We start from the raw sequence: 5243 nt of genomic DNA on the forward strand, positions 1-5243 counted from the left end.
GTGCAGGACAATTCTGTATCCTGTCAATTATGTTTTAAATAAATGCTGATTGGCCAGTAGCCAGGCAGGAAGTAGAGGCAGGACAACCAGACAGGAAGTAGAGGCAGGGCAATGAGAACAGGAGTATTCTGGGAAGAAGGAAGCTCTCTCTGCAATCCTGGCCAGACACCAAAGATGCAGAATGTGACCTACCCTGTTGAAAAAGGCACCAAGCCATGTGGTTAACATAGATAAGAATAATGGGTTAATATAAGTTATAAGAGCTAATACAAAGCCTGAGCTAATGGGCTAATCAGTTTTATAACTTATGTAGACCTTCTTTTATAACTTATGGGACCTAACGACTGTGGGAACCGGACAAGACAGAAACCCCAACAAGCAGGCCCTCACCTTACATTGCTCCTTCTTTGTTCTGGAAGATGCCTGATAGAAATGCTAATTCAAACCTACATGACAGCTAGCACACACAGCAGACAGGTAGCTGTGGATGTGACCAAAAGCCACTCACCTGGTTACCTAGGAGACAGAATGCTAATGTATTTCCCCTAAGTTAAATTTTGGTATAAAGACTGGAGAAAAAGCTAGAGAAATTCTTCAGGATGTGAACTCAGGACTTCATGAGGGACCAATGAGAATCTCCCTCCCAATAAAGGCATGTGAATTGTATCTTTATTTCTGTGCTGCCACACCAGTCCAGAGAGAGATAGTTTATGTTAGAGTCTAGTTGAAAGAAATAATTGAAGTTTGTGCTTCCACCAAAATCTGGCATAATAGGACCTATACATCAGGCTGATCTGCAAACACTAAAAAAACAGGAAAGAAGTGATCAGACATGAGGAGCCCATGAGAAAAAAATCAGTGGATATGTGTTGAAATAGGAGCGGCAGGGCTGCATCCCCGGCACCCGGCCGCCTGCATGGCTAGCTTATACCCAGAAATAATTACACGGAAACTGTATTCTTTCAAACACTGCCTGGCCCGGCTAGGTCCAGTTTCTTATTGGCTAGCTCTTTCATATTGTTCTAACCCATTTCTAATATTCTGTGTAGCCCATGAGCTGGCTTACCAGGGAGGATCTTAACCTGCGTCTGTCTGGAGTGGGAGCATCATGGCGACTCACTCACTAAGCTTCTTTTTCCCAGCATTCTCTTCTGTCTACTCCGCCTACCTAATTTTCTGTCCTATGAGGGCCGAGGCAGTTTCTTTATTATTACAAGACCCACCTCCATCAGATATGTGAGTATTGAGTGCTCAGAAATAGAGATCAGAATTTAAAGAAATGTAGAAAAGTGGGACAAAATTTAAATCAGGAAGAAAAAAATTGTAAAAAATTTATATAAATGCGATAGGGAAAAAGTATTCAGTTACATATGTTGATATCTAAAGGAAGTTATAAGAGTAGGACAGAAACAATGGCAGAGACATTAGATCTATAAGCATGATAGATGCAAAATTACAACTTTTATCATTTGCTAAATATGTAGGAGGTCCTTTTGATGGAGGAGGGAAAAGGTGTCTATGTTTTACTTTCATTGGTTAATAAAGAAACTGCCTTGGCCCTGATAGGACAGAAAATTAGGTAGGCAGAGTAGACCAAACAGAATGCTGGGAGAAAGAAGCTGAGTCAGGCAGTCACCATGATTCTCCCACCCGACACAGCTGCAGGTTAAGATCTTCCCTGCTAAGCCACCTCATGGGCTACAGAGATTATTAGAAATGGGTTCTATCAGTATGTAAGAGTTAGCTAATAAGAGGTTGGAACTAATGGGCCAGGCAGTGTTTAAAAGAGTACAGTTTCTGTGTAATTATTTCGGGTATAATGCTAGCCGTGCGGGTGGCCAGGTGCCAGGAATGTAGCCCGCCACTCCTATTAAAACATCCTTCTGTATTTGTATTGCTTTCATTGGCTGAATAAAGAAACTGCCTTGACCTTTTGATAGGGTGGAACTTAGATAGGCAGGGAGGACATAACTGAATTCTAGAAGGAAGAAGGCAGAGACAGGCAGATGCCATGAATTTCCGGCCTTAGATGGATATAGGTTAGAATCTTGCTGGTAAGCCACAGTCACATGGTTCTACACAGATTATTATAAACGGGTTAATCAAGATGTGAGAGTTAACCAATAGGAGGCTAGAGCTAAGGGACCAGGCAGTAATTTAATTAATACAATTCCTGTGTGTTTATTTCGGGGGTTAAGCTAGCAGGGTGGTGGGATGCAGCCTGCTCGCCTCATACTACATAAATGGGTAGAAAAAGTGAAGGAAAATGACTTTTTGCCCAAAACAATCACCAGTTTACTGCTGAGATTGAAGAGCCACGTGTGCACAGTAACCAGATAATCTAACACACTTGTGTGTGGGGGCGGAGCAAGCAGGAGATAAAAGTAAGTTTAGAGAACAAATTTAACCTCACATAGTCAGTACCCCAGAGTCAGTCAATAGCACAGAGGAAAGGATTCAGAAATTCTCCTAATTTTATGATTTACAAGTTAAAATAAAAAAGGTAGTTAAAAATCCACCCACAAGAACTTGAAAAAGGCAGGCTGGCAGGTGGAGAGAGCCTGTGTCCTATCCCCTCCAGTGAAGTGCAGCTTCAACTGGAAACTGAAAGACAGGTTTGAAATAAGGTAGCCTCTGAGAGCTGCAGCTTCAGGTCAATTTGATATAAATAAAAAGGTTAAACATGTTTGTTTTCCATTTCACAATTTTGTTTCTTTATCAAAAGTCTGCTGTTTACAGGCATGTGAATTAGTATCCAATGTGGATTGATTTCAGTACTGTGGATCTGTAGTGAAGTTTTAAAGTCATAGATTGTGATGCATTCAGAACTTCCTTGATTATATAGGATTTTAAAATTGATTAAGTTATCCTGAGTTTTTATTTTTTTCTTATAAAGTTGATAATTGTTCTTTCAAGGTCTATGAAGAATTTTGTTATAATTTTAATGGGCATTTGCGTTGAATCTGTAGATTGATTTCAGTAAGACTGTCAATTTTGCTGTGTTGGCTCTGTCTTAGCAAGAGAATAGGAGATCTTTCCCTTTTTTTTTTTTTGATGTCTTAAATTTCTTTCTTCAAAGATTTAAAGTTCTTATTATACAGGTTTTTCAATTTCTGTGATTAGAGTTACTCAAAGATATTTTATGATATTTGCAGCTATTGTATAGAATGATATAGCTCATTTATCATATATATAGAAGAGGTCTATTTTGGTTTGTTTTCAGATCCTGGCTATGATAAAGTATTACTCCTGTGAACATAGTTCGGCACATGTCCTTATGGTATGGTTGAGCATCTTTCGTACATAGACCCAAAAGGGGTATTGCTAATTCTTGGACAATTATATTTTCTCAATTCAAAGGTCAGAAAAATAATCTGGTATTGACAAAGATACTTGGAAAGTTGGTGTTGACTGACAATACTGAAAATTATGGTACTGGCAAAGATACTTGGAAAGTTGGTATTGACTGACAATACTAAGAATTATGGTACTGGCAAAGATATTTGGAAAAGTTGGTATTGACTGACAATACTGAGAATTACGGCACTGATAAAGATATTTGGAATGTTGGTATTGACCAACAGTGCTAAGAATTTTGATACTGACCTTTCCACTGCCAAGAAAAGTTTGACACACCCTGTAAATGTTGGGAGTTAATATACATATGTTAAAAATTTTAGATTTTGATACAATGTAAAAGATTTAAGAGCTGCATAAACTAGCTGAAGAAGCATTCTCAACTCTGGTGGTTCTCTTCTCCTTTAAGTAGTATACTGTAGCCTTTGGGAGCATGATTATTCATAAAGCATTATAATTTATCCTGACAAGAAAGTATGGCTCTAAGACACAGGGCCCAAAAGTATCTCTCTCCATTAATCTCTTTTCTTCTCAGAGATCAAAAGTCAATGACGGATTTGAAGCTTCTTCTCCCCAGATGCCTAGGACAGGAGCTCACATATTTGAATGCCTGTTCCAAAGATGGAAAATTTTGGGTAAATGAAAAGGACTTTGCCCAAGCCAGGCATGATCATTCTATCCTGTTGCAGAAGCACAGGTTTTATTAAAATTAATAAGACAGAGTGGATTGTAGGCCAATATTTCTATATGGTGTGGCTGCCAGGCTCTAAAGCCATAGGCCCAACCTGAGGATGGACACGTAGCCTCCCAGACAAGCCGTCGCAGCCTAACAAAAGGTCAGAATGTTGTTGCTCATTCTTTGTAATTTGGAGGATGCCTGATAGAAATGCTAATTCAAACCTATGTGACAGCTAGCATACACAGCAGACAGGTAGCTGTGGATGTGACCGAAAGCCATTCACCTCATTATAGGGGAATGTTAATATATTTCCCCTAAGTTAAGTTTTGGTATAAAGACTGTTTTGGAGAATAAAGTGAGAGGAATTCTTCAGGATGTGAACTCAGGACTTCATGAGGGACTACTGAGAATCTCCCTTCCGATAAAACCATGTGAGTTGGGTCTTTAATTCCGTGCCTCCACCCCGGTCCAGAGAGAGAGAGTTTATGTTGGGGTCTGGTCGAGAGAAATAATTGAGGGTCTGGGCTAGCATCGGACCCTGATAACTATAAGAGTTTTGCCTATTGCAATTCCTTAGGCAAACCTTGCTGCTGCTTCGATTTCATTAAATGTTTTTTTTTTGTTCACACATTGATTTCTCCTATAAAAGTCTGATAATTGCAAGATGTAACACTGAGCTCGAGCCAGCTAAGATAAAGAACTTCCCAAGTAAACATGAACAGTGAATTTTGCAATCAGGAAAAAGCAGAAGAAAAAAATACAAAGAGCCAACAAATCTTTACATGTTAACCCTTTGTTGAAGTTTTAAAAAGTCATTTGCTCCCATTGTTTTCCTACCCATTGGGAATGAAAGCCAAGCTTCCATGGGGTGAGGCTTTAATCATCACATTACACCCCCAGCTCACTCGTCAAGTTCCCAGCTCAGCCGCACAGTGGCAATTGTCAGACATACTCCTTTCTTTAACTCTTCATTTTCCCCTTTTGTTTTTTATAACATCTTCAAAAAGAGAAACATCATCTTGTTGATTTTGACAACTACATCTATTATGTTCCATATAGTGAAATGCTCTTTCAGTATTGGATGAGTCGTTTTATATAGAGCTAGCAAGAGTAAAATTACAAATAAAAAGTAGGCAAGTAGAGAGAAGTGGCAAAAAAAAAAAAAAAAAAAAAAAAAAAAAAAGCAAAACAGGGGCTTACAAAAACC

Source organism: Alexandromys fortis, unplaced genomic scaffold, assembly GCF_014885135.2.
Source record: "Alexandromys fortis isolate MF-2015 unplaced genomic scaffold, M_Fortis_MF-2015_v1.1 scaffold_815, whole genome shotgun sequence".
Lineage (NCBI taxonomy): Eukaryota > Metazoa > Chordata > Mammalia > Rodentia > Cricetidae > Alexandromys > Alexandromys fortis.